General features: G+C 45.5%; 1 long non-coding RNA gene across 4 annotated transcripts; it reads right to left on the bottom strand.

Moving 5' to 3' along the window:
• Positions 1-519: 519 nt before the first annotated feature.
• Positions 520-14,726, bottom strand: LOC135364362 (uncharacterized). Of its 4 annotated transcripts, XR_010411240.1 has the most exons (6): positions 14,363-14,726; positions 12,572-12,743; positions 12,145-12,477; positions 10,165-10,268; positions 9,569-9,751; positions 520-1,985 (listed from the first exon to the last, which is right to left on the bottom strand). It is a non-coding gene; the product is annotated as an uncharacterized LOC135364362 (long non-coding RNA). The 4 variants fall into 4 exon arrangements; XR_010411239.1 differs by lacking the exon at positions 520-1,985 and having other exon boundaries at positions 9,118-9,751; XR_010411241.1 differs by lacking the exon at positions 520-1,985 and having other exon boundaries at positions 9,118-9,771.
• Positions 14,727-23,436: the final 8,710 nt, after the last annotated feature.

Raw genomic sequence — 23,436 nt, forward strand, 5'->3', positions numbered from 1 at the left:
TTCCGGTCACACGAGCTATTTGCTGTCCTTGCCACCCCCTTGCCTCTCACACCTCTCTTCTTGCACATTTGCTAACCCCTTTAGTTTTTTTTTTTTTTTAAGATTTTTATTTATTTTTAGAGAGCGAGCGAGAGAGAAACAGCATGAGAGGGGAGAGGGTCAGAGGGAGAAGCAGGCTCCCCGCTGAGCCGGGAGCCCGATGTGGGACTCGATCCCAGGACCCTGGGATCATGACCTGAGCCGAAGGCAGTCGCTTAACCATCTGAGCCACCCAGGCGCCCAACCCCTTTAGTTTTAAGTGTGTATTCCCTGACCTTCTTCCTCTCCTTCCTGGGTTCTTGTAGCATTCCATGCTTCTAGCGTTATAACTGTCAGATCACTTATTTATTTATTTTTAAAGATTTGATTTATTTATTTGACAGGAAGAGAGACAGCGAGAGAGGGAACACAAGCAGGGGGAGTGGGAGAGGGAGAAGCAGGCTTCCCACTGAGCAGGGAGCCCTATGCGGGGCTGGAGCCCTATGTGGGGCTGGATCCCAGGACCCTGGGATCATGACCTGAGCTGAAGCCAGACGCTTAACAACTGAGCCACCCAAGCGCCCCAGATCACTTAACTTTAAAATCCCCCATTACAGACTGTAAGTTCTACTGGGACAGGGACCACATCTCAATTATCTCTTTATATCCAGTGGCCCAGCACCAAGCCTGATGGCCTAAAGGGGCTCTTGGAGGAGCAAATGAATGTACACATCCAGTATCTGTTGGTGGTGCATCACATTTCAATAAATCTTTGTGGATTTAATGCCTGACGTACATAACAGTAATGTTGTACCTTGATGGGCATGTTTGTTGGGAAAATGGTGTCTTTCCCTTTCTTACAATATCAGGATGTTGCCTGCAGTAAATAAAGGCTTAAAACAGGTGAACTGTTTCAAAATGGGATGTGCTTCTGGGATTTGGGGCTGTTATGCTATTTAATTTAGTAAAAGAAGAGCAATTTAGGCAAGCAGTGTCAACACATTTAAAATTATACTTAGGACACCTGGGTGGCTGAGTCGGTAAGCGGCTGCCTTCAGCTCAGGTCACGATCCCAGGGTCCTGAGATCGAGCCCCGCGTCGGGCTCTCTGCTCTGCAGGAAGCCTGCTTCTCCCTCTCCCACCCCCCTGCCTGTGTTCCCTCTCTTGCTGTTTCTCTCTCTGTCAAAAAATAAATAAAAAATCTTTTTTAAAAATCTTAAAAATAAATAAAATTATACTTAGATATCTATCTGTTTCCATCTCTATGCATCTGTCAGCTTTTGGCTAATGTACTATTTTTCTAACTATTCTTTTTCTGAGTCATTTATTACGTTTTCCTGCTACCTCTCTTCCTGGCTCTATCTTTATATAACACTGAAACAATTAACATGTTTCAAAATGGAATTTTAAAAATTGGAATAGAGGGGCACCTGGCTGGCTCAGTCAGTAGAGTATGCAACCCTCGATCTCAGGGTCATGAGTTCAAGCCCCATGCGGGGTGTAAGTCTTACTTAAAAACTGGAATGGGAAAGAGACTCGTTTGTGCTTCTGTACTGGGCCCTGAGGTTTAAATTATTTGGTTACTGGTGCTTTTGTCAAATGCTGGGACGCATCCGACTGAGAATAATTTTGTGTCTCAGGATGAGAAACAGATCCTCAGTGAAGTTATCTATTCCTCTCCTGAAGCCCGGATTTTACTGGCCTCTTCTCCCTTCCAAACAAAGGTGAGACCATAGAACTGTCGATTGTTTGGAGAGAGTTTTCATGTTCAGGAGAAAGAAGTGAGTCAAGTTCCTGTCTGGTGGAGAAGACACCAGTGAATGTCACAGGGAAGTGAAGTCACTATGTGAGTCTTGTCCAGGGAGGTGGGCCAGACCGTAGACACCGAGGAGTTGTGAATATCCGAGTTTCCCGGAGACAAGGGCGTCCTTGAGTGCTCCATCACAGCGTTTCTCCAAGTGGGGTACCTGCATCACAATCACCCGGGGTGTTCATTAAAAAGTCAATTCTCAGCCCTCCCCAGACCTGTGGAGTTTGAATGTCTGTGGACAGGGCCCGGAAATCTGTGTATTAAGCGAACACTCAGTGAAGGCTGGTTCCTGTGTGCAGTAAATATGTGAGAAACTCTCCTCTGAGACAGAGCTTGTCAAACTGGGGAGGGGAGCTATGAGTGGGTTATAAGATCTATTTAAAGGGGTGTGCTTAAAATAAAAAACATTACATGGGGCGCCTGGGTGGCTCAGTCGTTAAGCGTCTGCCTTCGGCTCGGGTCATGATCCCAGGGTCCTGGGATCGAGCCCCGCATCGGGCTCCCTGCTCCCCGGGAAGCCTGCTTCTCCCTCTCCCATTCCCCCTGCTTGTGTTCCCTCTCTCGCTGTCTCTCTCTCTGTCAAATAAATAAAAAATAAAATCTTTAAAAAAATAAACATTACATAGGACAGAAAAGATGAGAGTGTATCTCTGTAGGAGGGCTAAATATCAGTTCATGAGACCCGTATTTTATTGTCATGTACGTGTGTGTGTGTGTGAGGTCCTTCTGTAAAATGTACTTCTTCCTGGGGTTGTGGTCAAAAGGTTTGAAGGTGCTTTGCTCTGGTAGCTGCCTGGGGACGAGGCTTTGAAATAGCAGCTGTAGGAGGCGGAGAAGAGCCCTGAGAGACCAGCCTGCGCTGGATCTCTGTCTGGGTCTACCTGGGACTTTGATTTCCGGCCCCCCAAGCCAGCCCACCTCCTGGAGGAAGGATGCCTCCCTGGGCCGCGCCTGTCGGCAGGAGCCCTGCACGACAAGAGCATCTCACGGCTGCCCTGCTTCCTCTACAGTATGGCGACTACCACACCACCCTTCCCGCACCAGCTGTCTCGTCCCAGTGGAGCCGTTGTCTCAAAGAGTGAGCATGTTCGAGACTGCCATGTGCTGAGTGGGTGCTCGGGGCCCGGTGGATGGTTCCTGATGGCGAGAAAGGGATCCAGTGCTACAGCTGATCATCCCTCCTCACTCCTCACCTCCATCCACGTTCTACCAGTCCTTGGGTCCTGGCTTCCTAACTCCCATCTCCTCCTAAAAGCCTTTGTTTTCTCTCATTATTATTTTCCGCCCTAAGTTTTGGGTTAGGGCTTTGGCCGGGTTTAGTGTTTTTTGAATATATTGTAGGGTACTGTCTCTTTGTTAGACATGTGGTATAGATCTTGTCTTTCCTCAGGTAGCAGAATCTGCGAGAAAGGCTTACATGCCTTTTAAACTTTCCTTGCTGTGCTAGGCACTTAGTAGATGTGTAGTAAACGTGAGCTGGACTAAATCGAAATACCGGCTCAGACTTGCCAGATAAAGAAGGATCACGCCTATGTGTATTATGAGGATGAGTGCTTCTTTCTCAAGCTCAGGCTGAGGGAGAATTGCATGAATGAAGAAGAATCATAATAATCACTGCTCGTGGACTGCTTCCTCTATGCCAAGACCGTGCCAAGTGTTAACATGCATCATTTACTTTGTGATCCTCATACCAGCCCTGCTGTGCTACACATTATGACCATCATTGTCATTTTACAAAGGAGGAAACCAGGGGCGCCTGGGTGGCTCAGTCGTTAAGCGTCTGCCTTCGGCTCAGGTCATGATCCCAGGGTCCCGGGATTGAGCCCCACGTCGGGCTCCCTGCTCTGTGGGAAGCCTGCTTCTCCCTCTCCCACTCCCCCTGCTTCTGTTCCCTCTCTCACTATGTCTCTGTCAAATAAATAAATAAACTCTTTTTTTTTTTTTAAGATTTTATTTATTTATTTGACAGAGAGAGAACAAGTACGCAGAGAGGCAGGCAGAGGAGAGGGAGAAGCAGGCTCCCCGCCGAGCAGGGAGCCCGATGCGGGGCTCGATCCCAGGACCCCGGGATCATGACCCGAGCCGAAGGCAGCCACGTAACTGACTGAGCCACCCAGGCGCCCCTAAATAAATAAAATCTTAAAAAACCCCCAAAAAATAAAACACACTATACCTAATGAAACGAATACAAAATACAAACAGACACCATCAAAACTCACATCATTTCAGGAATATTATGAAGGGCAAAGCAATGGCTTTAAAACAAAGCTATGGAGAACGGACCCCAGACATTTTGTCACTGCGAGTTTCATCACGGACTTGTACCACAGGGATGAGGCCAAGATGAATCATCTGAAAGTTGCACAGGACGCAGAAATGTCTGGGGTCTCTCAGTCCCCCTTCAGTGGAAGTGTGTTTTATCTTAATTCAGTCTCAAGCCTGAGTTGAGGGGCCATGAAGTTTCCATGGGCACCCGGGCTCCAGGGGCTGCTTAGAAAATGCATTTATGGATTATTTCCTGGGAGAAAGAGAGTACCATTTCCATCCAGCTTCCAGGTCTAAGGGTCTGTTTTCTGGGAATATTTGGTGAGCTTTGGTCAAGGGGGAGGCAGTTTACTTGCAAAATCAAAACGTGGTCCTTTTCTTTCCTGAGTGCCTGCCTAAGTGGGGCTTTCTGCCTTCCAGTGTCTTCTGGGAAGACATGGTTCCCATAGGGCAGCACCTTTTCTTTCTTTCTTTTTAAAGATTTTATTTATTTGACAGAGAGAGACACAGAGAGAGAGGGAACACAAGCAGGGGGAGTGGGAGAGGGAGAAGCAGGCTTCCCAATGAGCAGGGAGCCCGATGCGGGGCTCGATCCCAGGACCCTGGGATCATGACCTGAGCCAAAGGCAGACGCTTAACCGACTGAGCCACCCAGGCGCCCCTGCACCTTTTCTTCTTTGGGAACCCTTTTCCTTTTTCTCTCATGTACGCCTGAGATATCTGTGTCCCTCTGTGAGATTCAGTGTCCTGTCCCTGGTCATCGCAAGACTTTCTGAGGCTGGGGATTAGGATGAGGACTGATCATGAAAAGAGTGTGTGTTAACCCTTACGCGTGGATTTATAGGTGGCCCGAGGACCCCAGGGGGCTTCCAGGGGACACTTAGTGTCTACTAGTCCAGTGGAGTCGCTGCCGGTCTGGGGATGGAAGGTCCGTCTCAGTGCCGTGTCACTCCCTCTCGGGTTGTGCTGAGTGGTGGTGATCGTGTTTGTGCTCTGGGGGAACAGTGACAAAGAGGCCAGCGGGGCTCATCCATCATCACCGGTATATCCTCTACCAAGTCCAAGGGCTTTCAGGAGACCGTGCTTCTTGTGCCCATCAAAACTCTGTGAGGTCGTCTGGAGATTCTGAGCTCCATCCAGCAGGGGGGCAACTGAGCACCCGCCATGGGGAATGAAAAGTCAAGGCTGGTGGTGGGCGGAAGCAGTGGTGGCACCTGACTTCTGACCCAGACCCTCCCGTGGGAGGGAGGGTACGCCCGCCTCCCTCCCACGGCAGTGACCCCAAGGAGGCTGCTGATGGGCCGGAGCTACTCTCCTGTGGTGGAGACAGTTCTTGTTCATCGGGATGGTTTTCACCGCTCGTCCAGCTGGGCCCGGTGTGGAATGGAGAGAGTCTGAGCCTGGGTTTCTCAAGAAAACCCAAAAGCTTTTGTTACTTATAAATGCACCTTTCATTCAAGTTGAACTTTTGGAGTAGTTCCCTTTGGGAAATTTATGAAGCTATTCAGAGTTTGGATGTTTGGACTCCGTCAGGACCAGTCTGGTCAGAGTCCCTGGCTTAAGCATACCTGCTAGAGGCCCCAGCACCCCTCCCCCCTATTAGGCGGGCCAGCAGCCCCAGCATGGGGGGGCCAACTGGCAGGCTCTGGGCCTCAAACCCTGTTTTGTTCTGGTTACGCAGCTTCCGAGGGAGGTTGGGGCAGATCTGGGCAGGATGATTCTGGAAACCCCAGCATCTGCTCCAAGAACACCTCCCACTCTCTCATTCCAGTACTTTATTGGGGAAATATACACATAAATAAAATGTAAAGAAAATCCATCTCTGTTCTTTGCCTGGAAGTAAAATCAGAGGTCTCCCTAGTATTTTTCTTCTCTGCCTTCACATTTCAGTAGAAACTGTATTTTAACATCTGCCACAATTTATTATTTCACAGGAAAATACAAACCACACAGATCTTTTACTTGGTGTGGACACAAATGGAATTCACATTTACAGCATCAGGTTTTTTTTTTTTTTTTCCCCTCCAAATAAATCTTTTGAATGGAGCAGCATCTATAATGTGTCCCACAGGGAGAAAGAAGTAGGCCTATCTGATTTCTCAGTGTTTTTTGAGTCAGTAGAACAGACGTGAGCACAGTAAGGCAAAAGCTCCACCTTCCCAGATGTTTCTCCTTATTACCTGTGAGTTCCTTGAGGGCAAAGGGTGTATCTCGACTGCCACTGTGTCCCCAGCTCCTGGCATTGTCTATTGATTGTTTTGAATTGAAGAAGAAAAAGCTCTGTCTTTGCCATCTTAAAGGTCTGTTCTGAAAGACCCAGGCAAATGCATCACAGAAAAGTAAAGAAGCTTTTTGAAAACACAGCGTTTTCAGATGTTGAAATCACTGGCAGGCTCCTTGTCTTCGGGTCCTAGCCAGTCAGAACAAGTTATCTGTGGATACCCCGGCTTTGGGTCTGTCCTGGACCACAGAGGGGAGTACGGAGCTCACTCTTATGACTTGAAGGGGAAGCTCCACTGAGTCCACTGTGTTCTAGACATTGTTCTGAGCATTTTACGCGTGTTATCTCACTTAGATCATCACCAGTCGACGAGGTAGTTATTGTGAGCCTTCTTGCACAAACACAGACACTGAGGTTGGGTGAAACTGGATAAATTGTTCACATGTCTTAGCAAAGTCTTCCTGGTCATGAGTCACGGAAACAAACGAGCTCAGTTTGGCAAAGGAAAAAAAGGGAGGGGCAGGGAGGATCCAGGGATGTTCTGCTGAACCCACAGTCAGATTTGCCACTAGACCCAGGAAGGCCTTGAGCTTGGATCAGGAAAGAGCTGGGAGCCTGGCAAACACACCCCTGATTCATTCGTCTGTCCAGCTGCAGAATGGCTTCTTTCTCTTGGTTTCTTCATTCTTGTAGAGAATGATGGCTGCCCCAGAGCTCCTGAAATCATGTATTACAAGGCCAGCCCCTGCTAAAAACCTGATTGTTGCTTGCTCCCGATTCTAAACCCTTTACGCGGACAATTGCATCTTCTTAGTAGGGTTTGCACCCAGGCACACACATATGGTTGCAAGAGTTTCTCTGTGTGTGGAAATGAAGGACGATTTCAACCACCTCCATTTTGACTTCAAACTTTCTAATTGATTAAGGTCTTTCCAGGTTATCTCTGAGCTCGGGCAAAGAGCCTGCAGGCAAAGTATCCCCTGATGGAAACCAAAACTACCTGCTCAAGCAATGACGGCCCTGAGCCAGCAAGACCCCACCTGTGACTGACCCCAAGACACTGATGACCTGACCTTTACTGCCCACCTCAGGTACCCACTGACCTTTGCCCCACTTTTCCTTATATAAACCTGGAGGTATTTTCAGCATTTTGGAGACAGTCTTCAGATGCTAGTCCACTGTCTTCCCGGTATCCGCCTCACCAAAATAAATTCCTTTCTTATTTCACTGTCACTTGTCTCTCTGCAAGTGACTAGACCTGGTCCATTTGGGACCCCCATAACCGGATGCACTTGTACCCCTGTGCCCCAGCTCCAGAAAGACGGAGCGATGGATTCTAGGCAAGCAATGGAAGAGTCGTGGGGTTGACAAACACTAAAAATGCACCTGCTGCATATCAAGTTCACACAACTAGTAAGATTTAAATTCCTGTTAATCTGAATTTATTTCAGACTCTGGGCTTTTTCTATTCCTATAATGCTTTAAAACAAATGTTTGATGCTTTCTTTTTAGTTCCTTTAGCCTCCCCAGATGGTTATCAAGTCTCTAGAAAATTTGTTGCAGAAAGTTTGCTGGAGTGAAAGTCTTTCCTTTGGGGCACCTGCACCTGGGTGGCTCAGTTGGTTAGGCGTCTGCCTTCGGCTCGGGTCATGATCCCAGGGTCCTGGGATCAAGCCCCGCATCTGGCTCCCTGCTTGGCGGGGAGTCTGCTTCTCCTTCTCCCTCTCCCTGACGCTCTGCCTACTTGTGCTCTCTATCTATCAAATAAATAAAGTGAAATCTTAAAAAAAAAAAAAAGTCTTTCCTTCATATACACTTGGTTTCTTGGCATTCCTGTGTCCCCCTCCGGGCTCCGAGCTATCTAAATGCTTGTTCTTAGCTTAAAATATTGATTTACAAACTCCAGTGTGCATCTGAATCACTTGGAGAGTTTATTGAAATGGATTGTTGCCCCCCCCCCCAAGTCTCTGATTCATTAGGTCTGGAGTGAAGTTCAAGAATGTGCATTTTTTCTTCTTTTTTTCTTTTTCTTTCTTTTTTTTTTTTTTTAAAGATTTTATTTATTTATTAGAGAGAGAGAATGAGAGACAGCACGAGAGGGAAGAGGGTCAGAGGGAGAAGCGGACCCCCCCCCCGCTGAGCAGGAAGCCCGATGTGGGACTCGATCCTGAGACTCCAGGATCATGACCTGAGCCAAAGGCAGTCACTTAACCAACTGAACCACCCAGGCGCCCAAGAATGTGCATTTTTAACAAGTTCCCAAGAGATTCTAATGCTGCTGTCCAGGGGATTACACTTTGAGAACTGCTGAACTGGAAAAGCCAAAGTCACGAATAAATCCCCTAAGACACTCAATTGCCCTGTGCTTTATATAGTTGACCCTTGAGCAACTCGGGTTGAACTGTGTGGGTCCACTTATATGTGGGTTTTTCTGGTAAATACAGTATAGTACGGTATATGATACACGCAACACACAAAATATGTGTTAATCGACTATGTTATTGGGCCTCTGGTTAACAGTATGCTGTTAGTAGTTAAGTGTTTGGGGAGTCCAAAGTTATATGGGGATTTTCAACTACTCGCTTCCCCTGGTGGGGAGGGTGGGGCTCGGCACTTCTAACCCCTGAGCTGTTGAAAGGTCATCTGTACTAATAGAAAGGACTGAATTAGGGCGCCTGGGTGGCTCAGTTGGTTAAGCAACTGCCTTCGGCTCAGGTCATGATCCTGGAGTCCTGGGATCGAGCCCCACATCGGGCTCCCCCTTCTCTGTGGGGAGCCTGCTTCTCTCTCTGCCTCTGCCTGCCACTCCCCCTGCTTGTGCTCATTCTCTCTCTCTCTGTCAAATAAATAAATAAAATCTTTAAAAAAAAAAAAGATTTCATAATCTATGGGGAAATAGGAGATGGATGCCTGATTTGAGGAGACATTCACGGAATCATCCATTGACTTATCAAATGCTTACCATACTAAGCAACTGTCCTCTTGGGAGCCTCACTCTGCAGGGGCAAGGTGGTGATTACTAGAACCAAGGCCTGGCTTCCCAACATAATCTAGGCAGATCCCCTCCTCATGTCTGATCTTCATGTCTGTCCAGCACATTTTATCAGTGAGGACAGAGGCTCAAGCTAAGGTGACCTCTGGCTGATATCCATCCACATCTGTCCAAATGGGGGGGGGGGGGGGACTTCTTTGCCCTCTGTTTCCAAAACAGCACAAAACTTGGACATCCTCTGAATTCAGGACATGAGGCTCACCGGCAGGTGCCTTGGCTTCACGGAAAGCAGCATGGCAAACTCTGGAAGTGCAGCCTGGCTGAGTTTGATGTGGATTCAAGTGGGCTGATGCTCCGTGGTATGGATGGGTACGGGCTTTGCAGTGCTCTCTTCCTCATTGCTTTGGTAGCTGGAGTAGCAGAGGTCTGTCCACCAGAAGCAGCTCTGGGAAGAGGTGATGAGCCCTTGAAACAATTTGGAGAGAGAGAGCTCTTCCAGGTGGAGTCTGAACCCTGCCGACCAGGTGAGTAGCATCCTCCAAGATACAAAATACCTTGGACGCTACTGATTGGGAGCCTGTAATCTCTATGAGTCTACTTATGACTGAAGGGGAGTCCCCCATTCCATACAGGGACATTTCTCCAACCTCCCCTGCAATACAGTGTATTTCAGAAGCATCTCACATAGAACCGCCGTCAAAAAGCCATGGGAGAGATGCAGCCACTGAGGAAAATGGTCTGGCAGTTTCTCAGGGAGTTAAGCATAGAATTATCACAGGATTCAGGTTAGTTTGTTAGTGTTGCCGTAACAAAGTGCCACAGATTGAGTGGCTTAAACAAGAGAAATTTATTACTTACAGTCTGGAGGCTGGAAGTCCAAGATCAAGGTGTTGGAGAGTTGGTTTCTTTGGAGGCCTCTCTCCTAGGCGCGTGTCTTCACATGGTGTTCCTTCTGCACCTGTCTGTGTCCAAATTTCCCCTCTTATGAGGTCACTAGTCATATTGCATTAGGGCCCACCCCAATGACCTCATTTTAACTTAATTACTTAAGAACCCTATCTCTGAATGTAGTCACATTTTGAGGTACTGGGGCTTTACAACATGCATTTTGGGGGGACACATTTCAGCCCCTACTGCTCAGCAATTCCACTCCTAGATATATACCCCAAAGAATTGCAAACAGATGGTCAAACAAACACTTGTATATGAATGTCCATGGCAGCACTATTCCCAGTAGCAAAAAGATAGAAATGACCCAACTGTCCATCAACTGGTGAATGAATGGATAAACAAAAATGTATTTTATCCATACAGTGGATTATTCAGCCATAAAAAGGAATAAAATACTGATATAAGCTACAATAATGACAGACATTGAAAAGGTTATGCTATGTGAAAGGAGCCAGATGCAAAAGGCCACAGATTGTAGGATTCCATTTATATGAAATATCTACAATAGGCCAATGCACAGAGACAGAAAGTAGATTAGTGGTTTCCAGGAGCTGGGGGGTGTGGAGGGGGAATAAGGGGTCACTGCTAATGGGTGTGGAGTTTCTATTCGGGGTGAGGAAAATTTCTGGAACTAGGTGGTGATATTGGTACAACACTGTGAATGAATGTAATTATCACTGAATTGTACACTTCTAAAATGATTAAAATGGTAAATTTTATGTTATGTGTATTCTACCACACATGCAAAGAGGACCATGGAAGATTATGGCTGGACATGTGGCCTGGTGACCTTAGCGTCCCCCCACTGCTGGTGCCTCGCTCCCTTCCCTCCTGTCCTAAGGCTGCATATGCAAAGCCCTCTGCTTCTTTCATATCCTCCGGAGAGGACTTGCTGAAACCACTCTCCATCATCCTCTTCTCCCTCCTGGTTGGGTTTCATGTGTCCGATAAAATGTTTTCTCTTTGGACTCCTAAGTTGAGGACTGACTAAGAGCTAGACCCAGAGATCAGAGATCAGCTGGTACCTGAGGGAGGGTGTAGTTGAGGACCCAGCTGAACTGGGCTCAAAAGTTCCTGCATCACAGGCTTGGTCAGCCTCGGCCAGCTAAGCCTCGGGGGACACACATGATCCTGGAGGGATGCACCTGTCAATGGGCAGGCAGATCTCAATGGCAGGGTACCCAGAAAGGGGTCAACCCTCTTCCTAAAGTCACCAGCCATGTGTTCCCTCATCCCACGGGGGAGGAATGAGGAATGGAATGTTCCTTTTCTCTGTGGAGGGCATGAAAGTCCCTTACCTCTGTGGAAGCAGAGGAGGGAGAGAAATAAGTGCTCCTCTCCCCACACTTCCTGTTCCTTTTAACCCCATCTGTGCTCTTCTCAGTCACTTTTCACAGGGAATGCTCTAGAGAAGTTTGAGTATTTCTGGCCTTCTTTCTAAAGAAACTGCACAGAGGGGCGCCTGGGTGACTCAGTCAGTTAAACGTCTGCCTTCAGCTCAGGTCATGATCTTAGGGTTCCGGGATCCAGCCCTGCATCAGGCTCCGCACTCAGCAGGGAACCTGCTTCTCCTTCTGCCCCTCCCCCAACTTGCGCGTGCACGCTCTTAAATAAATAAATAAATAAAACCTTAAAAAAGATAAAGAAACTGGACAGGAAAGAAGCCCCAATTTTGATGCCTTTAACAGAGCCTTCATTTAGTAGAGCTGTGGCTGTCAAAGAATCCCCCGGCGGCTGGTTAACACACGGATTCCTGGTCCCAGCTCTAGAATTTCGGACTCAGGTGTTCTGGGCTGGGGCCTGCGAACGTGCATGTCTAATACATGTCCAGGTGCTGCTGCTGGGGACTGCGTTCCTAGAACCACTGAGGTAGGAAACGGTCCTTACCTCCTCTAGGGATGGGCCTCTTGGCATTCTGTGCACCCGCGCCTGGGATGCTGCGCACGCGCACCGGCCCCCCGCCCCGGCTCTGCTCCCAGGAGGGGGCGGAGCTGTGGGCGGAGCAGGCTGAGGGGTGGGGTCTGCTTGTCGCCACTTGGGGCTGGAGCTGCAGGAGGGGGAGGCTCGAGAAGTCCCGTGAGGAACCTCCATCCCGTTGTCTACAGTGACTGCCCCGGCTTACGCCCACACCCACAGTGCACGAGGCTCCCCTTTTCTCCACATCCTCGCCAACACTTGTTTTTTCTTGTCTTTTTCATACCAGCCGCAACACAGATGGATCTAGAGGGTAGTATGCTAAGTCAAATAAGTCAGACAGAGAAAAACAAATACCATATGATTTCATTCATATGCAGAAACTAAAAAGCAAAAATACATGAATAAGGGGCGCCTGGGTGGCTCAGTCGGTTAAGCGTCTGCCTTCTGCTCAGGTCATGATCCGGGGGTCCTGGGATCGAGCCCCGCATGGGACTCCCTGCTCAGCGGGAAGCCTGCTTCTCCCTCTCCTGCTCCCCCTGCTTGTGTTCCTTCTCTCGCTGTCTCTCTCTCTGTCAGATAAATAAATAAATAAAATAAAAAATACATGAACAAGACAAAGCATAAGAGCCTCTTAATCATAGGACATAAACTGAGGGTTGCTGGAGGGGAGGGGGTGGGGGATGGGGTAACTGGAGGATGGACATTAAGGAGGGCACCTGATGTAATGAGCACTGGGTTTTTTTTTTTTTTTTTTAAGATTTTATTTATTTATTTGAGAGAGAGAATGAGAGAGAGAGAGCGCGCACACAAGAGGGGGGAGCGGGAGAGGGAGAAGCAGGCCTCGCGCTGAGCGGGGAGCCCAAAGCGGGACTCGATTCCGGGACTCCAGGATCATGACCTGAGCCGAAGGCAGTCGCTTAGCCAACTGAGCCACCCAGGCACCCAGCACTGGGTGTTTTACGCAACTGATGAATCACTGAATTCTACCCCTGAAACTAATAATACACTATATGTTAATTAATTGGATTTAAATAAAAATATAAAAAAATTTAAGAAACTGTAAAAAAAAATATAAATGAACAAACAAACAAAAACAGACTCATCAATGCAGAGAAACAAACTGGTGGTGGCCAGAGGGGAATGGGGGAGATGAGAAACTAGGTGAAGGGGATTAAGAAGTACAAACTTCCAGTTACAAAATAAGTTAAGTCACTGGGATGAAAAGTACAGCATAGGGAAAACATCAGTAACATTGTAACAATGTTGTATGGTGACAGATGGATAAGTGTGCTTACAGTGATGAGCACTGAGGAATGTATAGAGTTGTGGAATCAGTATGTTGTGCACCTGAAACTAATATAACGTTGGATGTCAACTATACCTCAAGAATAAAAATTTTTTAAAAAAAGTTCTCTGAGGTGGGAATATTCCATAGCCTATCTCATCTGGGAGCAACGGAAACATCTGTGAGGCAAGACCTTAGAACATTTATCCAGACGCTGTGGCTTGCTTTTCTGTGACTTTCTGTTTTGATATACATTCAAACTTCTAGAAAAATTGCAAGAATAGCAGAAAGAACTCTCCGACATCTCTGGCCCAGAGTTACCATTGTTTATCTTTGTCCCATTTGCTTTCTGTCTCTTTGCCTCTCTCTGTATTACATAATTTTTTCTGGGCCATTTGAGTAATTGGCAATATCATCCCTCCCCTGTTGCTCATAAATATTTCTGTATTTCCTAGGAACGAGGGCATCATCTTATATAATAACAGTACATTTTTTTTTAAGATTTTATTTATTTATTTGACAGAGAGAGAGACAGCGAGAGAGGGAACACAAGCAGGGGGAGCAGGAGAGGGAGAAGCAGGCTTCCCGCCGAGCAGGGAGCCCGATGTGGGGCTCGATCCCAGGACCCTGGGATCATGACCTGAGCGGAAGGCAGACATTCAATGACTGAGCCTCCCAGGTGCTCCTATAACCACAGTACAGTTCTTACAACCAGGAAATTTAACATTGATCCAATACTATAATCTAATCTCTGACCCACATTCAGTTTTGTGAGATGAGACCCAATAATGTCACTCAACAGCTTTATTCCCCCAGGGCCCAATCCACAATGACACATGCATCCGGCTGTCCTTGTCTAAACAATCCTTAAGCCTTTGCTATTCTTGACTTTGTGTGACATACCTGTAAATGAACGGACTGGAACTGGATACTCAGGGTTCACCCCTTAGCCTGGGGATGTGAGTTGCTGTTGCTGTTGTTGCTTTCATGATGTTGGTGGGGTTTCCTGAGTCTGAAATTTCCCTTTACTTTGACACTTATCAGAGTAGTTGATAGAGATGGAGACCCAATCTTGGGTGTCACCCTCCAAGCAGCAGAACTGAAAAATACAGGGCGCCTGGGTGGCTCAGTCAGTTAAGTGACTGCCTTCTTCGGCTCAGGTCATGATCTCAGGGTCCTGGGATCGAGTCCCGCATCCGGCTTCTTGCTCTGCAGGGAGCCTGCTTCTCCTTCTCGCTCTGCCTGCTATTCCACCTGCTTGTACTCTCTCTCTGTCAAATAAATAAATAAAATTGTTAAAAAAACATTTTAAAAAAGGCCATGCCTTTGGAATCCTTCAGTTTATCAGCCGATGAACGTTAATGTGGGTTTGCCATCTCGACCCACATCCACCAGTCTCCAGAGGATGGGAGTGGGGAGTTATCTGGGTCCAGCAGGCTCCCAGGCCTGTGAGGTCCCATCCGTGGGGAAGAGCGCAGTGGAAGAGTTGCGGAGAAGGTGGGCCAAACCAGGGGAGGCCCTGCCAGCTGTCCATAGTGTTCATGTGGCCTGTGCTCTGGCCGCTTCGAGGCCAGGATGAGGAGGCTGCCCTTTTCGGGGGCACAGGGGCCAGTCTGGGCTCTGTCACTGCTTAGTTCAGGGATGTTGTCTTTGAACAGAACCAAAGAGGCTGATCTTCCAAGACAAGACCTACAAAAAGCTGAGAAGCTGAAGGAAGAGCCAATGGAAGCTCTGGGCTGTGACCCAGACTTGTGTGCCTGTGGGTTTGTTATTCTGATTGGGGCCCGGGGCTTACTTTGGGCACTGTTTCAAGCACATCATGGGTATTACCTCAGTTGGTCCCCATCTCTGGGCGGTCGGGGATATTCGATCCCCATCCATTCCAAAAACGAGGAAACAAAGGCCCTGTAAAACTCCTCCCCTCTCCCATGGCTCCCCCGACTGATCTGGACCCTGAACCCTGCCACGTGGGAGGCACGACCTCTGGTTCTCCTCAGGCTGCCTCCTCTCCCACTGGCTCTGCTGCTGGGGAGGAATGGAGGGAGGAAACGTAAGGAGGGCTGAAGAGGTTTTACGTGACTGACGCAGTTGTCATATGACCTTGGCATTTTCTGCTTGTGGCAGATGCCCAAATGTTGGCTCATGGCCTTGTGGGGTGCTTTTGTGGGTTTTTTGGCCCTCTACCCTATGGGGGCTCCTAATGTATGGTTCCCTTATCACGGTCCCCCCTCAATGGTGGAGTACAGCTGCCTTCTCAGTTCCTGATTGTGGCAGTTGGGGTACCTAACTCTTAGGTGGGGTCCTTTGCAGATGGTTTGGGTCAACTACCTTCCTCAAGGGGATGTCCACCCTTGCCCTGACCCAAGTGGGAGAGTGCCTTGCTCTGATGAGGTTCTCTCTGCTGTCAGCTTTTTGCCTTTAGACTTTTCCAGACAGGAGGTAGGAATCAGAGTCTGTGTCCTTAAAGTTCCAAGGGATACAACACAAAGCTCTTCAACTGCTGCCTTGTTTTGGTCAGTGTTAGCATGTCCTGCATAGACGGCCAGCATTTCTCTTGTGAGTTCTTGTCACCTATTGTTTTCAAGAGCAATTTAGGAGACAAGTCGAGTCTGATTTTGACGTCCTGTTAGGGAATGATGTCACTTAAACACCATGTGAGATGGATAGGGTATTTTCTCCACTTTAAGGCAAGAAAACCAAATGCCAGAGACAATAATAACCTTGTCCCGAGTTCCATAGCAAGTCCATGTTGGAGCCTGGTCTCCCGTGCCAGGTTCTGCCCCTGGGGAAAATGATGTTCTCTTCCTCAGCCAACAGCTTGTTCTGTGGCTGTGGACATGAATCATTAAACTCCTCTGAATTAATATTAACAATGTATTGTGCATGTGTTCTGGGATGGGTTAAGGCTTTACATGCATTATCAGCTCAATTTTACTGATGGGGAAATAAAGGCTTAGAGAGAATAAGTGATTTGCCCAAGGTCAAGCAGCTATTAACCAGCAAAGCTGGGTTTTCTGACTCTAGAGTCCACACCCTTTCTTCTATAGTTTATAGAATAACTGAAGTTATAAAGCCCCCGAATGCAGAGGGAAAGAAATAGGAATGAATATAGGCAAAGTTCCACCGTTTGCTGAACAGAAGTTCCTCCCCCAACATTATCTTTTTATCCTTTTTATCTTTTTCAGCCCTAGTGCAATAATCCTCAACAGGCTTCGACTCCAAATGAGTTGACTTTGCATTTGAAAAAGGAAATTGGATTTGGGAGATAGGGACCTAAAAAGAGACTCTCTCATTGGAGACCAAAAGAGAGAGGTAGAGCCTTGCAAAAGCCATTCATGATGCAACGAACCTGTTAGGAATTGCCCTCTTAAGCCTCCAGGCTCAGGGCAGGAAGGGGCATGAACACTAACCATATGGTGTACCTGTTGGGTAGGTCTGGTGTAAAAATGCCAAGATTTGAGTGCAAATAGATGCACAGCTAGAGTGAGTGTACAAGTGCATGGCTGAGGATTCTACGTCTCCATCTGGGTCAATGTCAGATGAGGAGAGGGTAGGGTAGGGAGGAGAGGGGAGGGGAGACTGTTGTTAAAATATCACTTCAGAAGCAAAAGGACAGTGGGAAAAGGAACACAATCCTTCCCAAAAGCCTCTGCTTGTGATCTGGGATGTTGTCATGTGGAGCAGTGGTTTTCAAGCTGCGGGTCATGGCTGGCATGGAAAACAATAAAGAAGGAAAAAGGAAAGTAGTAAAAACAGAAAACATTAGAGCACAGTGCATGTAGTAAGGGCATTTTTCCTCAAAAAGACATGTATCTCAATGATATATGTACACATACGCTGGTCAGGATGGAAAAGGGAAAATGATTGGTAGTGGGTTGCTCTAGAAATGTTTGGGTATGGTGCCCCCCTCATGTGCCCTTCTGTGGTCTCTTATAGGCTGGACGGCTTGGAGAAAAGCAAAACACATGCCAATATCCGTGGTGAACATGGATGCAAAAATCCTCAACAAAATACTAGCAAACCAAATCCAACAATACATTAAAGAGAATCATTCACCACGATCAAGTGGGATTTATTCCCAGGATGCAAGGGTGGTTCAATATTCATGAATCAATCAATGTGATATATCACATCAATAAGAGAAAGGATAAAAACCATATGATCATTTCAATAGATGCAGAAAAAGCTTTTGGCAAAGTGCAACACCGATTCATGATAAAAACCCTCAACAAAGTAGGTTTAGAGGGAACATACTCAACATAATTAAGGCCTTATATGAAAAACCCACTGCTAACATCATACTAAATAGTGAAAAACTGAGAGCTTTTCCCCTAAGGTCAGGAACAAGGCAATGATATCCACTCTCACCACTTTTATTCAATATAGTACTGGAAGTCCTAACCACAGCAATCAGACACAAAAAAAGAAATAAAAGGAATCCAAATATGTAAGGAAGAAGTCAAACTTTCACTATTTGCACATGACAGAATATATAGAAAACCTGAAAAGAACCCACCAAAAAACTACTCGAACTGATGAATGAATTTAGCAAAGTTCCAGGATACAAAATCAATGTACAGAAATCCATTGCATTTCTATACAGTAATGATGAAGTAGCAGAAAGAGAAATTAAGAAAACTATCCCATTTACAACTGCACCAAAAATAATAAAATACCTAGGAATAAATTTAACCAAGGAAGTGAAAGACCTGTACTCTGAAAACTATAAACACTGATGAAAGAAACTGAAGACCACACAAAGAAATGGAAAGACATTCCATGCTTATGGATTAGAAGAACAAATACTGTTAAAATGTTCATACTACCCAAAGCAATCTACAGATTTAATGCAATCCTTACCAAAATAGCAACAGCATTTTTCATAGAACTAGAACAAGGATCCTAAAATTTGTGTAAAACTACCAAAGACCCTGAATAGCCAAAGCATCTTGAAAAAGAAAAACAAAGCTGGAGATGTCACAATTCCAAATTTCCCATTTTATTAGAAAACTGTAGTCATTAATACAGTATTGTACTGACACAAAAATAGACTTATAGATCAACGGAACAGAATAGAGAGCCCAGAAATAAACCCACAATTATATGGTCAATTAATCTTTGACAAAGGAGGTAAGAATAGGCAATAAGAAAAAAATCTCTTCAACAAATAGTGCTGGGAAACCTGGTAAGCTACATGCAAAAGACTGAAAGTGAACCACTTTCTCATACCATACACAAAAAGTAACTAAAAATGGATTAAAGACATAGATGTACACCTGAAACCATAAAAATCCTAGAAGAAAACACAGGCAGTAATTTCTCTGACATTGGCAGTAGCAACATCTTTCTAGATATGTCTCCTGAGGAAAAGGAAACAAAAGAAAATAAACTATTGGGACTACATCAAAATAAAAAGCTTCTGCACAGCGAAGGAAACAATCATCAAAACTAAAAGACAACCTACTGAATGAGAGAAGATATTTGCAAATGACAAATTTGATAAAGGGTTAGTATTTAACATATATAAAGAACTTACACAACTCAACTCCAACCCCCCCCCCGCCAAATAACCCTATTAAAAGTGAGGCAGAAGACATGAACAGACATTTCTCCAAGGAAGACATACAAATGGCCAACAGACACATGAAAAGATGCTCAACATCTCTCATCATTTGGGGAATGCAGATCCCCTGAATACAATGAGATATCACCTCACACCTTTCAGAATGGCTAAAATCAACAACATAAGAAACAGCAAGTGTTGGGAAGGATGTGGAGAAAAAGAAACCCTCGTGCACTGTTGGTGGGAATGCAAACTGGTGTAGCCACTGTGGAAAACAGTGTGGAGGTTCCTCAAAAAATTAAGAATAGAATTACCATACCATTCAGTAATTGTGCTATTGGGTATGTACCCCAAAATACAAAAACACTAATTTTGAAAGGATATACACACCCCTTTTTTATTGCAGCATTATTTACAATAGCCAAATAATGGAACAGCCCAAGTGTGCATTGATAGATGAATAGATAAGGAAGATGTGGTATATATATATATACAATGGAATATTACTGAGTCATAAAAAAGAATGAAATCTTGCCATTTGTAATGACATGGTTGGGTGTTGAGGGTATAATGCTAAGTGAAATAAGTCAGTCAGAGAAAGACAAATACCATATGATTTCACTCATATGTGGAATCTAAGAAACAAAACAAGCAAAGGAAAGAGACAGTAAGAGAGAGAGATACCAAGAAACAGACTTTTTTTAAAAAAGATTTTATTTATTTATTTGAGAGAGAGAGCACAAGAGGGGGTAGGGTCAGAAGGAGAAGCTGACTCCCTGCTGAGCAGGGAGCCCGATGTGGGACTCGATCCCAGGACTCTGGGATCATAACCTGAGTCGAAGGCACTCACTTAACCAACTGAGCCAGCCAGGTGCCCCAAGAAAGAGACTCTTAACTATAGAGAACAAACTGATGGTTACCAGAGGGGACATAGGTTGGGGAGGGTGGAATAAGTGATGGGGATTAAAAGTACACTTAATCATGATGAGCACTGAGTAATATATGGAATTGTGGAATCATAACATTGTACAACCGAAACTATTATAACATTGTATGTTAACTATACTGGAATTAAAAAAGAGAGAGAGATACCAACAGATTGTTTTCCTTAAAGGTTGTAGCAATTTACACTTCCATCAGGCAATGCATGAAAATACCTGTTTCTCTACATTCTTGACAATATCAGAATTAGTCTTTTACCTTTTCTCCAATATGATGGATAGAAAATGATTTCTCATTACTTTGTATTTCTCTGAGAGAAGTTGACTATCTTATTCTGCATTTATTTCAAATTAGTGTCCCTATTTCCAGTGCTTGGGATGAGGATAGGACCTTTATACTGGTTTGTCCTAACTTGTTGGCATTCCACCTGTCTTACTCTTCCAACCATATTTTCTTTAAGCTTTCTTTTTTTTAAAAATATTTTATTTATTTATTTATGTGAGAGAGAGAGAGAGAGAGAAACAGCATGAGAGGGGAGAGGGTCAGAGGGAGAAGCAAGCTCCCCGCTGAGCTGGGAGCCCGATGTAGGACTCGATTCCAGGACCCCGGGATCATGACCTGAGCCAAAGAAGTTGCTTAACCAACTGAGCCACCCAGGCGCCCCTTCTTTAAGCTTTCTTGAAGTGTCTTTTGTCATCCAAGAATTTCACCTTCATGTAGTTAAATCTCTTACTATTTTCCTTTATAGTTTCTAGGTTTCTGTTTTCCTTAAGAAAGCCTGTTCTACTGTTAGGTTAAATATTTTCCTATATTTTCTGACACTTTTCATGGCTTTATTTCTACACTTAGTTCTATAGTGCATGTAAAATTCATTTTTCTCTATGTTATGATGTAGGAGTCTGTGTTAGATATAAGACATTATGCAAATGTTATTTAGCAATCAACCATTTTTTGTTCACCATAATGAAACATTTGTAATCTATAGTTTCTACTTCTATCTTAACACATTACCACAAACTTTGCAGTTTAAATACATTTGTCGCCTTGAAGTTTTGTATGTCAGAAGCTCATTCAGTTTTTTCTTCTTTTTTTTTTAGATTTTATTTATTTATTTGACAGAGAGAGACACAGAGAGAGAGGGAACACAAGCAGGGGGAGTGGGAGAGGGAGAAGCAGGCTTCCCACGGAGCAGGGAGCCCGATGCGGGGCTCGATCCTAGGACCCTGGGATCATGACCTGAGCCGAAGGCAGACGCTTAACGACTGAGCCACCCAGGAGCCCCTCAGTTTTTTTTTTTAAAGATTTTATTTATTTGATAGAGAGAGAGTGAGAGAGGGAGAGCATGAGCGGGGGGCGGGGTGGAGAGGGGAGAGGGAGAAGGAGACTCCCCGCTGAGCAGGGAGCCTACTGGGGGACTCGATCCCAGCACTCTGGGATCATGGCCTGAGCTGAAGGCAGATGCTTAACCGACTGAACCACCCAGGTGCCCAGATGCTCATACAGTTTATGTCAGAAGCCCAGTATGGGTCTCACTGGGCTAAAATCAAAGGGTCAGCAAGGCTGTGTTCCACCCCGGGGGCTCCAGGGGCAAATTATTTCCTTACTCTTCCAGGTTATTTCTTAGAATTTTGTACCTTTCAGCTGTCCGTTTCCTTGATGGCTGTCAGCTGAGGGTCCTTCCCAGCTTCTGGAGGCTGCCCTCTGAGTTCTTTGGCTCATGGTCCCATTCCTCTGTCTTCAATGTCAACAAGGGCAGGTAGAGTACCTCTCATGCTGCAACCCTCTCCTGCCTCTTCTTCCCCTGAACTTCATCTTTCAACCAGTCAGTCTGCTTTCCTCTTCCATTTTTAAGGGCTCATAGGATTACACTGGGATCACCTGGATAATCCAAGATAATCTCCCTATTTTAAAGTAACTTTAATTCCATCTGCAAAATTTCTTTTGCATGTAGAGAAGTATGTTCACAGGCTCCAGGGATTAGGGCATGGGCATCTTGGTTGGGTGGGTAAGTGGAAAGGGGCATTATTCTGCCTACCAGAACTACCTTTTTTTTTTTTTTTTTTTGACAGAGAGAGACACAGCGAGAGAGGGAACACAAGCAGGGGGAGTGGGAGAGGGAGAAGCAGGCTTCCCGTGGAGCAGGGAGCCTGAAGTGGGGCTCGATCCCAGGACCCTGGGATCCTGACCTGAGCCGAAGGCAGATGCTTAACAACTGAGCCACCCAGGCGCCCCAGAACTTCTTTTATCATATATTAAGTTTTCATCTATTTTGGGTTTGGGCCCCACATCTCTGGGCTCTGTTCTGTTTGTCTATTCTGTGCCAATTCTACATTGCCTTGATCATAGCGGCTATATGGACAGTTTTATTATTTGGTAAGACAACTTCCTCTTGATTGATCTTTCTTTTCAAAATTGTCTGGGCAGTACTATCCAGCCTTTGTTCCAGACTCCTAATCCCAGCCACAGTGATTTCGTTAGTAATTTTGGAGTTGCCCTAGCAGGGAGTTGGGGAAGCAATAATTTTATTAAAAACTTCTAAACATTTTATATAAATTCTTATGCTAAACATTTTGTAAAAAATTCTTATGCTATTGGTCTCATAAACTTTGGGATTACTGTTGAGAATACAGATTTTGAAGTTCTGTGATAAACATTTTATTAAGGACTAGCTGCCTTCCTCAGATTGCTTGGGAGAAAGAACCATATAAATGAATGGTTCTTTTGACACAAAAACACACTATGTAGAGTTGCTCCTGTGAGAAGCAGCTTTGTGATAAATCAATACCTGTGATTGACTGCCCTGTGTCTTTGGATCAGGGGTTTGTATTTGCAAGCAGTTTGTCTTCTCCATCTGTGGCCAGTTAATGCCACAGGCTTACTCCGCTTTCCTGATTGAAGTTATAACAGCCAAATACATATTATTTTTAAACTAAGTTTTTTATTTTAATTCCAGTGTAGTTGACATTAGTTTCAGGTGTACAATAAATAAAGTGACTCAACAATTCCACATATTACTCAGTGCTCATCACGGTAAATATACTCTTAATCCCCATCACCTGTTTCACCCATCCCCCCATCCACCTCCCCTCTGGTAACCATAGTTTATTCTCTATAGTTAAGAGTCTGTTTTTTAACTTTGTCTCTTTTTTCATTCGTTTTTGTTTTTTTTTTTTTAAGATTTTATTTATTTATTTGAGAGAGAGAGAATGAGAGCGAGTACATGAGAGGGGGGAGGGTCAGAAGGAGAAGCAGGCAACCTGCCGAGCAGGGAGCCCGATGCAGGACTTGATCCAGGGACTCCAGGATCATGACCTGAGCCGAAGGCAGTCGCTTAACCAACTGAGCCACCCAGGCGCCCCGTTTTGTTTTTTAAAGTCCACATGAGTGAAATCATATGGTATTTGTCTTTCTCTGACTTACTTCGCTTGACATAATACTCTCTAGGTCCATCCACATCATTGTAAATAGATTT

The sequence above is a fragment of the Mirounga angustirostris genome, unplaced genomic scaffold, assembly GCF_029215605.1.
Source record: "Mirounga angustirostris isolate CCGP_5_RB_7025 unplaced genomic scaffold, mMirAng1.0.hap1 SCAF_5, whole genome shotgun sequence".
NCBI classification, from domain to species: domain Eukaryota; kingdom Metazoa; phylum Chordata; class Mammalia; order Carnivora; family Phocidae; genus Mirounga; species Mirounga angustirostris.